Genomic DNA, 16,655 nt, shown 5'->3' on the forward strand with positions numbered 1-16,655 from the left:
GAAACATTTAAAGAATAAATAATACCAGTATACTGGAAGTCTTCCAGAAATAGAAGAAGAGGTAATGCTTTATAGTTCATTTTATGAGACATCGTAACACTGATACCAACACCAGAAAAAGACATAACAAGAAATGAAATTATAGACTCATGTAGTAATATATCCTTTTAATATATTACTGGATTTGATTTGCCAAACCTTGTTAAAAATTATTACACCTACTCATAATTGTAGGTGCAATAATTTTTAATAAGGTTTGGCAAATCAAATCCAGTAATATATTAAAAGAATTATATCATGCACAAAAGCTAATGATCCTCGAAAATGTAATGTGTATATAATATTCAAGAATATTTATCAGGCCAGGGGCGGTGGCTCACGCCTGTAATCCCAGCATTTTGGGAGGCCGAGGCGGGCAGATCATGAGGTCAAGAGATCGAGAACATCCTGGCCAACATGGTGAAACCCTGTCTCTACTAAAAAATGCAAACAAAAAAAAAAATAACTGGGCATGGTGGTGCACGCCTGTAGTCCCAGCTACTCGGGAGGCTGAGGCAAGAGAATTGCTTGAACCTGGGAGGCGGAGGTTGCAGTGAGCCGAGATTACGCCACTGCACTCCAGCATGGTGACAGAGCGAGACTCTGTCTCAAAAAAACAAAACAAAAAAAAGAATATTTATCATAAATTTTTTTCCCAAGGCTAATGTTCAGAATGGTAATTCCTGTGTTTACTCCTAGGATTCTTACATTTTGCGATTAAATGAAACTTAAATTTTTAATCTATCTTTAGTTAATTTATATATGTGGTGAAAGGTAAGTGTTCAATTTCAATTTTCCATATATGGCTAGGTAGCTATCCCAGCACCATTTATTAAATAAGGAATCCTTTTTCCATTGCATATTGTTGTCAACTTTGTTGACGATCAGATGGCTGTAGGTGCGCAGCTTCTTCTCTGGGTTCTCTCTTCCCTTCCATTGATCTATATGTCTGTTGTACCAACAGTACCATGCTGTTTTGGTTACTGTTGACTTATAGTTTGAAATTAGGTAATGATCCCTCTGGCTTTGTTCTTCTTGTTTAGTGTTGCTTTGGCTATTCAGGCTCTCTTTTGGTTTCATATGAATTTCAGAATAAGTTTTTCTAATTCTGTGAAAAACTGACATTAGTAGTTTTATAGGAATAGTATAGAATCTGGCTATTTTAATGATATCCATTCTTTCAATCCATGAACATGGAATGTGTTTCCATTTGTTTGTGTCATCTGTGATTTCTTTCAGCAGTGTTTTATAGTTATCCTTGTAGAGATTTTTCACCAACTTAGATGTATTCCTAGATATTTTTTGAAGGGGAAGGAGGAACTATTATAAATGGAATTGTATTCTTTTTTTTTTTTTTTATTTATTGCATTTTAGGTTTTGGGGTACATGTGAAAAACATGCAAGGTTGTTGCATAGGTGCATACGTGGCAGTGTGATTTGCTGCCTTTCTCCCCTTCACCCATATCTGGCATTTCTCCCCATGCTCTCCCTCCCCAATTCCCCACCCCCCCGCTGTCCCCCCCACTCCCCCACAACAGACCCCCATGTATAGTGCTCCCCTCCCTGTGTCCATATGTTCTCCTTGTTCAACACCCGCCTATGAGTGAGAACATGTGGTGTTTGATTTTGTGTTCTTGTGTCAGTTTGCTGAGAATGATGGTTTCCAGGTTCATCCATGTCCCTACAAAGGACGCGAACTCCTCGTTTTTAATGGCTGCATAATATTCCATGGTGTATATGTGCCACATTTTTCCTGTCCAGTCTATCATCGATGGGCATTTGGGTTGGTTCCAGGTCTTTGCTATTGTAAACTGTGCTGCAATGAACATTCGTGTGCATGTGTCCTTATAGTAGAACGATTTATAATCCTTTGGATATATGCCCAGTAATGGGATTGCTGGGTCAAATGGAATTTCTATTTCTAGGTCCTTGAGGAATCGCCACACTGTTTTCCACAATGGTTGAACTAATTTACACTCCCACCAACAGTGTAAAAGTGTTCCTATTTCTCCACATCCTCTCCAGCATCTGTTGTCTCCAGGTTTTTTAATGATTGCCATTCTAACTGGTATGAGATGGTATCTCAATGTAGTTTTGATTTGCATTTCTCTAATGGCCAGTGATGATGAGCATTTTTTCATATGCTTGTTGGCCTCATGTATGTCTTCTTTTGTAAAGTATCTGTTCATATCCTTCGCCCACTTTTGAATGGGCTTGTTTGTTTTTTTCTTGTAAATCTTTTTTAGCTCGTTGTAAATTCTGGATATCAGCCCTTTGTCAGATGGGTAGGCTGCAAAAATTTTTTCCCATTCTGTTGGTTGCCGATTCACTCCATTGACTGTTTCTTTTGCTGTGCAGAAGCTGTGGAGTTTGATTATGTCCCATTTGTCTATTTTGGCTTTTGTTGCCAATGCTTTTGGTGTTTTGGTCATGAAGTCCTTGCCTACGCCTATGTCCTGAATGGTTTTGCCTAGGTTTCCTTCTAGTGATTTTATGGTGTTAGGTCTTATGTTTAAGTCTTTAATCCATCTGGAGTCAATTTTAGTGTAAGGTGTCAGGAAGGGGTCCAGTTTCTGCTTTCTGCATATGGCTAGCCAGTTTTCCCAACACCACTTATTGAACAGGGAATCCTTTCCCCATTGCTTGTTTTTATCAGGTTTGTCAAAGATCGGGTGGTTGTAGATATGTTGTGTTGCCTCCGACGCCTCTGTTCTGTTCCATTGGTCTATATCTCTGTTTTGGTACCAGTACCATGCTGTTTTGATTACTGTAGCCTTGTAGTAGAGTTTGATGTCCGGTAGTGTGATGCCTCCTGCTTTGTTCTTTTTGCTTAGAATTGACTTGGCTATGCGGGCTCTCTTTTGGTTCCATATGAAGTTTAAGGTGGTTTTTTCCAGTTCTGTGAAGAAGGTCATTGGTAGCTTGATGGGGATAGCATTGAATCTGTATATTACTTTGGGCAGTATGGCCATTTTCACGATATTAATTCTTCCTAACCATGAACATGGAATGTTTCTCCATCTGTTTGTGTCCTCTCTTATTTCGTTGAGCAGTGATTTGTAGTTCTCCTTGAAGAGGTCCTTTACATTCCTTGTTAGTTGTATTCCTAGGTATTTTATTCTCTTTGTAGCAATTGTGAATGGCAGTTCGTTCTTGATTTGGCTCTCTTTAAGTCTGTTATTGGTGTATAGGAATGCCTGTGATTTTTGCACATTGATTTTGTATCCTGAGACTTTGCTGAAGTTGCTTATCAGTTTCAGGAGCTTTTGGGCTGAGATGAGGGGGTCTTCTAGATATACAATCATGTCGTCTGCAAATAGAGACAATTTGACTTCCTCCTTTCCTAATTGAATACCCTTTATTTCTTTTTCTTGCCTGATTGCTTTGGCTAGAACTTCCAGTACTATATTGAATAGGAGTGGTGAGAGAGGGCATCCTTGTCTAGTGCCAGATTTCAAAGGGAATGCTTCCAGTTTTTGCCCGTTCAGTATGATATTGGCTGTCGGTTTGTCGTAAATAGCTTTTATTATTTTGAGATACGTTCCATCGATACCTAGTTTATTGAGGGTTTTTAGCATAAAGGGCTGTTGAATTTTGTCGAAGGCCTTCTCTGCATCGATTGAGATAATCATGTGGTTTTTGTCTTTGGTTCTGTTTATGTGGTGAATTACATTTATAGACTTGCGTATATTGAACCAGCCTTGCATCCCCGGGATGAATCCTACTTGATCATGGTGGATAAGCTTTTTGATGTGCTGTTGTAATCGGCTTGCCATTATTTTATTGAAGATTTTTGCATCTATGTTCATCATGGATATTGGCCTGTAGTTTTCTTTTCTTGTTGAGTCTCTGCCAGGTTTTGGTATTGGAATTGTATTCTTTATTTGGCTCTCAACTTGAATGTTATTGGTGTATAGAAATGCTACTGATTTTTATATATTGATTTTGTATCCTGAAATTTTACTGTAATTGTTTATTAGTTCCAGGAGCCTTTTGGCAGAGTCTTTAGGGTTTTCTAGGTATAGAATTATATTATCATAAAGATATGATAGTTAGACTTCTTCTTTTCCTATTTGGGTGCCTTATATTTCATTCTCTTGCCTGATTGCTCTGGCTACAACTTCCGGTACTATGTTGGTTAGGAGTGGTAAGAGTGAGCATTCTTGTCCTGTTCCAGTTCTCAAGAGGAATACTTCTAGGTTTTGCCCATTCAGTAAGTCCTCAAAGGCAATTGCAACAAAAAGAAAAATTGGTGGAACCAGATTAAACTAAGAGCTCCAGGACAGCAAAAGTAACTGTCAACAGAGTAAACAGAAAACCTACAGAGAAAATATTCACAAACTGTGCATTCAACAAAGGCCCAATATCCAGAATCTATAAAGAACTTAAATCAACAGTAAAAAAACTAATAGCCCCATTTAAAAATGGGCAAGATACATGAACAAACATATAAAAAGAAGATGTACAAGCAGCTAACAAACATCAAAAAATGCTCAGCATCGCTACTCATCAGGAAAATGCAAATCAAAACCACAATGATATACCATCTCATACCCATGAGTAATAGATATTATTAAACATTTTTTTTAAATAGCAGGTGCTGGAGTGGCTGTGGAGAAAAGAGAATGCTTATACACTGTTGATGGAAATATAAAGTAGTTCAACCTCTGTGGAAAGCAGTTTAAAGCTTTCTTAAAGAACTTAGAGCTACCATTTGACCCAGCAATCCCATTACTAGATATATATCCAAAAGAAGATAAATTGTTCTACCAAGAAAACACATGTACTCGTATGCTCATTGCAGCACTATTCACAATAGCAAAGGCATGGAATCAACTTAAGTGCCCATCAGTGGTGGATTGGATAAAGAAAATGTTGTATGTATACACCATAGAATACTATGCAGCCATTAAAAGGAATGAAATCATGTTTTTTGCAGCAACATGGATGCAGCTAGAGGCCATTATCCTAAGCTAATTAAAGCAGGAACAGAAAACAAAATACCACATGTTCTTACTTATAAGTATGAGCTAAACATTGGATAAATGTGGACATAAAGATGTCAACAATAAACACTAGGGACTTCTTGAGGAGGGACAGAGAGGGAGACAGGGCTTAAAGACTATCTGTTGGGCACTATGCTCACTACCAGGGTGATGGGATCAATTGTACCCCAAACTCAACATCATGCAATATACCCAGGTAACAAACCTGCATTCCCCTGAATCTAAAATAAATAGAAATTTTTTTTTAAAAGGATATGTATCGGCCAGGCGTGGTGGCTAACACCCGTAATCCCAGCACTTTGGGAGGCTGACGTGGGTGGATCACAAGGTCAGGAGTTCAAGACCAGCCTGACCAACATGGTAAAATCCCATCTTTACTAAAGATACAAAAATTAGCCGGGCATGGTGGCGAGCACCTGTAATCCCAGCTACTCAGGAGGCTGAGGCAGGAGAATAGCTTGAACCTGGGAGGCAGAGGTTGCAGTGAGCCAAGATCGTGCCATTGCACTCCAGCCTGGGTGACAAGAGCAGACTCCATGTCAAAAAAAAACAAAACAGCAAAAAAAAAAAAAAAAAAGGATATGTATCAATGTAATACACCATATCAACAGACTACAAAAGAGAAAAATATATGATCATTGTTATAGATGTATAGATGTAGGAAAAGCAATTGAAAAACTCAGCATCTATTCATAATTAAAAATAAAAACTCTTAGCAAACTACAAATCAAGTTGAACTTCTTCAGTTTAAGTGGTATCTACAAAAAACATAGAGCTAACATCTTAATTAATTGTGACAGACAAAATGCTTTCCCTGTGGATACAAAACAAGGCAATGATGTTCTCACTCACCATTTCTATCAAACATTTGGAGTTCTTAGCCAGTTCATTCTGGAAAATAGAAGATCTTAAGATGTCCGACAAAAGGTACTAGAATTAATAAGTGAATTTAGCAAAGTCACAGGATACAAGATCAATATTCAAAATCAGTTATAATAACATGTTAACATATATAACACATTTTGTTTTGTTTTCCAATGTGTTATATGTGTTTCTGCACCAAAGAAGATATACAAATGGCCAATCACACATGAAAAAATGTTCCACATCATTACTCATTTGACAAATTTAATTTTCAACCACAATTAGATAACATTACACACTTACTATAATGGGATAAATAGATCGTCAACACCAAGCATTGGTGAGAATGTGGAGCCACAGGAACACTTGTACCATGGTGGTAGAAGTGTAAAATAGTATACCCACTTGGAAAACAGTTTTGTCAGTATTTTACAAGGTTAAACATATGTTTACCATATGTCTTAATAATTCCAAGCCTAGGTATTTGCGCAAGAGAAATGAAAAAATAAGTCCACGTTAAGACTTGCATGTGAATATTCATAGCAGTTTTATTCATAATAGCCAAGGACTGAAAGTACTCCAAATGTATATCAACAGGTATATGGTTAAACTCATTATAATACATCATTATAATGAAATACAACTCCACAATTTAAAAAGTATGAGCTACTGATACACACAATAACATGTATGGAACTTTAGTTTGTGTGAAGTGAAAGAAGCCAAACAGCAAAGACATACTGCATGATTCCATTTATGTGACAGTCTATAAAAGACAAAATTGTAGGGACAGAAAACTGTTCAAGTTCACTTGCTACAGATGGCAGGAAAAAGTAACAAGAGAACATTTTGTGGTGAGGGAAGTGTTCTTGATTGTGGTCACATGAAATATGTATTTGTCAAATTTGAACTGCATTTTATTACTATCAAGTTCAGGCTTTGTAACACCACCCACAAGGCCTTAAGCTTATCTGGCCTTCTTTACTTCTCACACTGAATTAGGAACCTACTTCAGGTTCCATGAAGTACTCCTGTGTCATGCTTATATTTTACTGTCATTTACTACCACAAAGAAGATTCTCAGTAAATTATTGTTGAGTAGATAAATGCCTAAATCTGTACCCCTTGCCTTTACTTACTCTCTGGAAACCGTTAGCAGCCACACCAAACTGATGACTTTTCCCAAACAACACAGTCACCTGTTTCTGTGACTTTGAGCAAGTTACTTAATCTGTTTCAGTTTTTTTCTTTATGTATAGTGGGGCTAATTGTGCTTAACTAATAAGATATCAAGTGAAGTTAGAATCAAATGAGATGATAACTATAAAGCACTTAGCCTAGTAAGTAATCAGTTCTCAATATTTCTGGAACATAATAAGGACTCAATAAATGTCACTTGCTTTTATAGGATTTATTTATTTAAGTGGCGTTTGAGCTGGATTTGAAGGCTCTGGACAACTGTGAGGAAAATAGAGGACCTTTCACATCCCACCCAGGAGCATAGATGGGCCTTCTATCGAGGGACTTTCCCTTAACAGATAATTCCACAGGGAAGGGATGTTTTCAAACAATGCCAATTCACTCTCCTTAGCCGGCCTTCTCTTGTCCATGCTTCTCTCCTTTCCATATCAAGTCCTTATATTTCAGTCTCAAGCTCCAAAATTATTATTTGTGGTTTCTCTTTATTCTCCCTATTTCTCACCCAATCAGAATAATAGTTCCAAAATAATAGTGAATTAATCACTTGTTAAGTCTAATTGTATTTTATATAATAATTGTTCATATAATCATCTGACCCAAAGGTATGAATAATTGATAGAATTTGTCCTTGAGGAAAGATTTCTATTTTAAGAGAATAACTTACCTTTTTTTTTTCTAATAGCTAAATAGAGGGGGAGATTTCTAAGTCTCTAGTGTCTTATTTTTCCATTTTTTTCATCTTTTTTTAATTAGAAAAGAAATTAAGCATTCTTACTAGAGACTAAAGAAGGAAATGAACAATCTTACAATTCTAGAACAGGCTAACTTCGTAAGGGAGGCTTATGTTTTCAAAATGTGTAGGGCTCTTTCACAGATACACTCTTGGGGTAGGGGCTGTGAGTTTTCTCAGATGTTTTACATTTTGTGCTTTAATTTTTGCTGGTACTCTAAATCAGATAAATACACAGTGTTCTGGATTATCTGGATGGCCATCTTAAATAACAGAGTGTTCCACATGACGACAGCCTCTGTAGTTGTGCCTCTGATCCATGTGACACCAAGACCACTATGCTTAACTTTTCACATGATTTCTCCAATTGGATCCTGAGACCTTTCAAAGATTTGTTGAACATTTCCTATGAGATCTGTGAGAGGACAATGTGGAGAACACTGGTTCAGAGCAGTGATTCTCAAGGTGGGATGGGATGGGGTGGGGTTGAGTGGAAAGATACATGTAGTTTCAAAGAATACATTCAAAATACCCACTGATTTCATAATACAAACTCCATAAATTCAAGCAGCAAAATTATTTCAGCTAATGGGCAGTAGCAGAAAACCAACTATGGATTCATCATTGTGGAGAAGGAGTCTGAATAAACATAGTTGAAAAACACTGGCTTAGAGATAGAGGCATGCCGACACATGGAGAACAGTAAGAGATACATGCCAAAGAGAAAGAACAATCCTGGGTCAGTGAGCGAATCCTAGGCCAGAACTTGTCACAGTCATCTGAAAACCAAAGAGCACATCCAGAAGAAAACCAAGATGGCCTGTCAACCTTCTTGGCCTTGTGATTAAGAACAAGTTGATCCACTTTTAAATATTGAGTCAAAAGAAGAAAAAAGCTGTGTGTGCCCCCAAATTCATCCACCAGGAAGTGCTGTCATCATTTGTAATGCCATCCAGCTCTTGAGGAGGGACGTGAGCATGGGGCCTGCTCTGTGGTTACTGCAGACCTCCAATCTGCTTTAGCTGCATCGGCAGTTCCCCACTTTGTTGCATACTGACTAGATTACTGCATGAGCCTATACACTCTTTACCAATAAAAAGTCAAGGCACCCTTCTTGCTCCCATGAGCTATTGCAAATAATCTGGAATCTCATTAGTGTGGTTGGTGGCTGTGATATCGACAAATTCCAGAACCCCTTGTTTGATGTCAATTGACTGAGGATCTTTTGGGTCCTCCTGCAGTATGGGCAGTTGGGCTTGATGAACACAACCACCTTCCCAGGCTGGATTTTGCAGTTCATAAACTCTTGAGCCATGCCAACGGGCTGCAGTCTCCCGGGGAAGAACCCTCAGTTGCAGGTATTGCTTGAGGTTTGAGCTTTATTTTTCCATCTTCTTCTACACAAATAGAAAGTCTCCAAATAGCCTGCTACATATACTATCACTACGCCTCAGGTTTTAGATCTTTGTAGTTCTGCAACCTATGAAATGAGTAAATTGGGTCATGCTTCAAAAAAGAGTTTTATTAGTAGCATAATTCATAACCAATATGGCAGACTACAAATGTAGATGATGAACATGCAGAATTGCTATGAATTCCCACCACAGTCTGGTATGGAGCTTCATAACTAAATATCAAGATCTGCTATCTATTTTTCTCTCTTCTAATGAGCATAAAGATGACCAATGTATCAATGTGTATCTTTCAGAAAAGGGAACTACCATTTTGAGGTACTTTTTAGTGACACTAGAAACCCTGTAACTTACTTTTGAGATTTTGGAGCGGGAGGAAATTACACAGAGGTATTAAATCTTCAGTGAAAGTCTGTATTCTTAACTGAATAAATCAGGATCTTAAAATCTAATCTTACAGTTTGGGCATGCACTCTTTCCCCTAGTTGTAGGAGATCTGAAATGGTACACCCCCATTTTTTCAAAACAGAAACTGAAATTAAGACATAGGGAAAATTGTTTGTCCAAAATTATAATGCTAATGAAACAACAAAACATAGATACAAACTAGTTCTGCCTTTTGTTCTCTAATCTACATATGATTAAAAGTGAATTTGTCTGACGTATCCTATTGCCTTTTCTATTGATGTATTTGCTTTTTCATCAGGAAATAAAAATTACATTTCAAAATCAGGATCCCACAGTCTGAGATCAAAGACATGCATTTAAATTATCACAACTACATAAAATCAGTTACTTCCAAGAACATCAGAACTTCCTTGTTGATATCTATTCCATTTGGAATAGGATGCTTTGTTCTGTTAACTGACTTTTTTTTCTGGTATTCATGACAACTCTATCTGTTATGAAACAGAAATGAAAATGACTGGATAAACTATTTTCTTTTGTATTTCATGTGAAAAACAAACTTACATTAGAAGATGAAGACCACTTCATTCACTTTCTGTGTTGTATAGATACTCCAAATAGGAAATATTCTGTAATAGCTATTCTTAAGTTATCCGATACTTTTATTTACTTTGTTTTTCCACGTTAAATGTACTGTACAGTATTATAGTGTTAGAAAACTGCATTATCATTCAAATTCTATTTTTCTTTGCCTTCTTCTTCCCACATAACATATTTATGCATTCATTCATTTATCTGTTTAGCTATATACTCTTGGCAAGTCCATGCTTCTTGACAGGTACCATGCAAATCATACTGGATACTGAGATAAATGGATTTTGTACTTCATTTATTGAATTTTACAGTTTTAGAAAGAGAAAGACTTTTTAAAAGAAAATAAGGGGGAAAAGCAAAGATAGTACCATAAGTAAATGCCCAGAATATTTGAGAGACTGGGAGAGGTCTCTTAACTTTATAGGGATGAGGGTGTGGCAGCGGTTATAAGAAGAAGAAATGGCACATATAAAGGCCCTGAAATAACATGACTCATTAAAGGAAATACAAGTGTTATTCAAGGATATAGAATAAATATGTTAAAGTGGCAGCAGAGAAGGCTGGAGAAGGAGACAGACATCTCTATATTATAAAAAGTTTAACTGTTATCTTATAAATTGTGGGTAGGCATTGGAGAAATTTAACTTTGGATAACACCAGTGGAAAAGTGAACAATGTAGAAGTAGGCAGACATCTCAATACCATAATAAGTTTAACTGTTATCTTGTAAATTGTGGGTAGCCATTGGAGAAATTTAACTTTGGATAACACCAATGGAAAAGTGAAAAATATATTAGAAGGATGGAAGATTTGAAGGAGGCAGAAAATTATATGGCTGTTGTAATCAAAGTGAGAAAAGATTAAGATTTAAACAAAAGCACTGTCACTGGAAAGAATTAATTGATTAAAAGTATATTAAGGAGGTAAAATTGACAAACCACAGTGGTTCAGAATATTCACATTCTGCATAGAGTATATTCATTGAGGCATCATGGGTCTTGCTTTTGGAGACAAGAGTCTTGCTCTGTCGCCAGGCTGGAGTGCAGTGGTCCGACCTCTGCTCACTGCAACCTCTGCCTCCCGGGTTCAAGCAATTCTTCTTCCTCAGCCTTCCGAGTAGCTGGAACTACAGGCGTGTGCCACCATACCCAGCTAATTTTTGTGTTTTTAGTAGAGTCAGGGTTTCACCATATTGGCTAGGATGGTCTTGATCTCCTGAACTCGTGATCCGCCCGCCTCAGCCTCCCAAAGTGCTGGGATTACAGGCACGAGCCACTGCGCCCGGCTGGCATCATGGGTCTTAAAAGTTTTAGGATTCCTCAAGGGCCACCCCTCCCCTCTATAAATTAGTGCCCCAAGGGGAAGAAATTCCCTCAGGGAATATGCCTAAAGTAACATGCCACTGGGATTTTAAACCTGATACCAGAAATAAAGTAGAGAATCTAGCCTGGAACTATCAGACTAAGCCAAGATCCTTAAGAGAGTCTGATATGTTTCAAGTTGACTCCTTGTTATTACTAGAAACAAAAGCAAACCATCCATAGATAAACACTGATTGACTAAATAAATGAGACTAAAAGCCAATATGCATGAGAATCACCAAGGGAGAAAAAAGAATTTAGATCTCTAAGGGCCGCAAAGGTTAGAATTGTGAAATAAAATAAAGCACAAAGTAGAATGAATAAAAAGAGACCATTAAAAATGAAGAATAAGATTTTGAAAAAATAAAAACTTGTAGAATTTTAAAAATACAAGTTGGAAAAAAGATGTTTATTGATGATTCATCAGATGAGACAAAGATGGAGGTAATTAGTTAATTGGAATTTTTTAAATTTTTTATTTTTGTGCATACATGGTAGATGTATTATTTGTGGGGTACAAGATGTGTTGATACAAGCGTGCAAAGCATAATAATCACATCATGGAAAATGGGGTACCCAGCACCTCAGGCATTTATCCTTTATGTTACAAACAATCTATACTTTTAGTTATTTTTAAATATACAATTAAATTATTATTGACTGTAGTCACCCTGTTGTGCTATTCAATATTAGGTCTTATTCATTCTTTTTAATTAATTTTTTGTACCATTAACCACACCTACCTTCTAACCAACTTTTCTACCACCCTTTCCAACCTCTTGTAACCATCTTTCTACTCTCTGTCTCCCTAAGTTCAATTGTTTTGATTTTTAGATTTCACAAATGAGTGAAAACATGCAATGTTTGTCTTTTTCTCTGCCTGGCTTATTTCACTTAACATAATGACTTCCAGTTACATCCATGTTGTTGCAAATGACAGGATCTCATGTTTGTTATGACTGAATATTACTCCATTTGTACAAGTACTGCATTTTCTTTATCAATTCATCAGTTGATGGATATTTAGGATGTTCCAAATCTTGACTACTGTTAACAGTGCTACAACAGACATGGGAGTGTAGGTACCTCTTGTATATATTGATTTCCTTTCACTGGAGTATATACCCAGCACTGTAATTACTAGATCAAATGGTAGATCTATTTTTAGTTTTTTGAGAAACCTCAAAAGTGTTCTCCATACTGGGTTGTACTAATTTCCATTCCGACAAACAGTATATGAGGGTTCCTTCTTCTTCACATCCTTGTCAGCATTTGATATTGTCTGTCTTTTAGATAAAAGCCATTTTAACTGGGGTGAGATGGTATCTCATTGTAGTTTTTTTGTTGTTTGTTTTGGGACAGAGTCTCACTCTGTCACTCAGGCTGGAGTGCAATGGCATGATCTTGGCTCACTGCAACCTCCAACTCCCAGGTTCAAGTGATTCTCCTGCCTCAGCATCCCGAGTAGCTGGGATTATAGATGTCTACTGATACAGCCAGCAAATTTTTGTATTTTTATTTTTTTTTTTATTTTTTTTTTTTTTGAGAGGAGGATTGCTTGAGCTCAGGAGTATGAGAACACAGTGAGACCCCATCTCTCTCTCTAAAAAAATAAAAATAAAGTAATAGAAAAAGAAGAAAAAATTAAGCCCAAAGTAAGAGAATAAGGAAAAACAATAAAGATAAGAAGTCAGTGAAACAGGAAACATAAAACAATGGAGAAAATCATTGAAATAAAAAGTTGGTTATTTGATGAGATTAGTAAAACTGATAAACCTCTAGCCAGACTGATTGAGGAAAAAAAAGAGTGAAGACACAAATAGCCAATGTCAGGTGTAAAAAAGGGACATCACTACCAACCCTACAGACTTGAAAGGATAATAAATATCACTTACAACTGTAAGCTTGTAAATTTGACAACTTAAATGAAATAGGCAAATTTCTTGACAGCTTAAAAGTTCAAAGCTTATGAAAAAAGACACAAATAACTCAAATAGTTCTATACCTATTTAAAAAATTGAATATATTGGCCAGGTGTGGTGGCTCAAGCCTGTAATCCCAGCACTTTGGGAGGCCGAGGCAGGCGGATCACTTGAGGTCAGGGGTTCAAGACCAGCCTGGCCAACAAGGTGAAACCCGGTCTCTACTAAAAATGCAAAAGTTAGCCAGGCATGATGGCAGGTGCCTGTAGTCCCAGCTACTCGGGAGGCTGAGGCAGGAGAATTGCTTGAACCTGGGAGGCAGAGGTTGCAGTGAGCTGAGATGGTGCCATTGTACTCCAGCCTGGGTGGTAGAGCAAGACTCACTCTCAAAAAAAAAAAAAAAAGAATATATTAAAAAAAAGAGAATATATTGTAAAAAACAACAACAACAACAAAAAAAAAACTTCCCACAAAGAAAACTTTTCTATTTGTTCTTTTTTTTTTTTTTTTTTTTTTTTTTTTAGAGAAAGAGAGAGAGAGAATAGGAAGGAGAAAAAAGGAAGAGAAAGAGAGAGAGAGAATGGGGAGGAGGGAGAAGGAAAAGAAAGAGGGAGAGAGAATGGGAGTATTGCTTTCTTGCCCAGGCTAGAATGCAATTTAGTAATGGGTATTGAAAACCTCTTTTATACTGATAATTATACTTAATGATGTAATCAGGAAGGAGTAAGGGAAGAAGATAACAAACAAACAGCCAACCAATATTTAATTTAAACCTATGAAATGCTATGCGATTACTGAGGAGTGATTTACTTCCAATTATATAGTCACCTTTGGAATAGGTGTGAGGTGGTAATGTATGTTTTGTGTATTTGAAGTGGAGAGTACTATAAATATTTATTAAGTTTACTTGTTCCGGGTCTGAGTTCAAGTTCTGAATATCCTTGTTAATTTTCTATCTCGTTGATCTATAGAATCGTTAGCTCTTCTTGTTGCATTGATCCTTTTGCCATTATGTAATGTCGTTCCTCGCCTCTTTTGATCTTTGTTGCTTTAAAGTCTACTTTATCAGAGGTGAGAATTGCATCTGCTGCTTTTTGTTTATTAGTTTATTTTTACTCTCTGTTCAATTGGTAAATCTTCCTCCTTCTCTCTGAGTCTTTGTGTATTGTTTCATGTAAGATGGGCCCGGATGCAGCATACCGATGGGTTTTGGCTTTTTATCCAATTAAAATATATGTAAGTTTAATACCAGCATTTGATGCTAGCTGGCTGTTTTGCCCATTAGTTGATGTGAATTTTTTATTGTGTTAAAGTTCTTTGCTTTTTGATATATTTTTGGAAAGGCTGATATTGGTTGTTCCTTTATATGTATAGTGCTTCTTTCAGAAGCTCTTGTAAAGCAGGCCTGGTGGTGGTGAACTCTCTAAGTACTTGTTTGTTCGCAAAAGATTTAATTTTTCCTTCGCACATAAAGCTTAGTTTGGCTGGATAGGAAATTCTGGGTTGAAAGTTCTTTTCTTTAAGGATGTTAAATATTGGTCCCCACTCTTTTCTGGCTTGTAGGGTTTCTGCTGAGAGATCTGCTGTAAGTCTGATAGGTTTCCCTTTATGGGTAACCTGAACTTTCTCTCTAGCTGCCCTTAGTATTTTCTCCTTCATTTCAACCCTAATAAATCTGGCAATTATGTGCCTTGGGGTTGGTCTTCTTGAAGAATATCTTTGTGGTGTTCTCTGTATTACCTGGAGTTGAATATTACCCTGCCTTGCCAGGTTGGGAAAATTTTCCTGAATGATATCCTGAAGAGTATTTTCCAACTTGGATTCATTCTCTTCATCACATTCAGGTACACCTATCAAACGTAAATTAGGTCTTTTCACATAGTCCCATATTTCCTGGAGACTTTGCTCATTCCTTTTCATCCTTTTTTCCGCATTCTTGTCTTCTCGTTTCATTTCACTGAGCTGGTCCTCGACTTCTGATGTCCTTCCTTCCGCTTGATCAATTCGACTGTTTAAACTTGTGCATGCTTCGCGAAGTTCTCGTGTTGTGTTTTTTAGCTCCATCAATTCACTTATATTCTTCTCTAAATTGTCCATTCTCATTAACATTTCGTTAAACCTTTTTTCAAGGTTCTTAGTTTCTTTGCATTGGGTTAGAATAAGTTCTTTTAATTCACAGAAGTTTCTTATCACCCACGTTTGGAAACCTGCTTCTGTTATTGGAATACCGGTGTAATCTATTAAGCCTTGTTCCGTTACTGATGAGGAATTGCAATCCCCTGTAGAGGGAGAGGCATTCTGATTTTGAGTATTCTCTACCTTTTTACGCTGGTTTCTTCCCTTCATTATATATTTGTCCGTCTGTCGTCTTTATAATTACCGACTTTCTAACTGGGTCTCTGACGTCCAACTTGTTGATTCCCTGCGCCGAAATCTGAGCAATCCACTGAGCCAGCCAAAACAGCGGTGTTAAGATTGATGGTGCTTTTCTGCCCGGGAATATCCGGACTCTGCACCAAGAACTGGCGTGCTAAGGCACCAGCAAAACCACCACGCCGGCCACAAGAGTCGCCCTGGCGACCCGTGGAGCTCCTCCACTGGGAATCTCGTGGTCCGTGAGCAACTAATATTCGTCTGAAAGTGTGGCGTCCTGTCGTTCTTTGCGCTTTCACTGGGAGGTACGTGCCCGAGCTGCTAATCATCAGCCATCTTGGATCAAATTTTTGTATTTTTAAAAGAGATGGGGTTTTACCTTGTTGGCCAGGCTTGTCTTGAACTCCTGACCTCAGGTGATCCACCCACCTAAGCCTCTCAAAGTGCTAGGATTACAGGCGTGAGCCACCATGCCTAGCCTCCTTGTAGTTTTGATTTGCATTTCTCTGATGATCAGCGATGCTGAACACCTATTAATATGCCTGTTTGCCATTTGTATGTCTTCCTTTGAAAAATGTTCAAATTATTTGCCCATTTCTAATTGGATTATTAGATTTTTACCAATAGAGTTGAACTCCTTATATTTTTTGGTTATTAGTCCCTTGTCAGATAGGTAGTTTGCAAAGATTTTCTCCAGTTCTATGGATTGTCTCTTCATTTTGTTGACTATTTCCTTTGTTGTGATG

The 16,655-nt window shown here is 37.3% G+C and overlaps 1 protein-coding gene and 1 pseudogene across 10 annotated transcripts in view; one reads left to right on the forward strand and one right to left on the reverse strand.

The window, feature by feature from the left end:
- NBEA (neurobeachin) overlaps nucleotides 1-16,655 on the forward strand; it is a 743,003-nt gene that overhangs the window by 389,273 nt on the left and 337,075 nt on the right. The gene's annotated exons all lie outside the window — the stretch shown is intronic.
- Nucleotides 8,835-9,154, reverse strand: LOC105726207 (glutaredoxin-1-like; annotated as a pseudogene).

The sequence above is a fragment of the Aotus nancymaae genome, unplaced genomic scaffold (assembly GCF_030222135.1).
Source record: "Aotus nancymaae isolate 86718 unplaced genomic scaffold, 86718_ANA_hifiasm-v0.15.2.pri h1tg000043l, whole genome shotgun sequence".
Lineage (NCBI taxonomy): Eukaryota > Metazoa > Chordata > Mammalia > Primates > Aotidae > Aotus > Aotus nancymaae.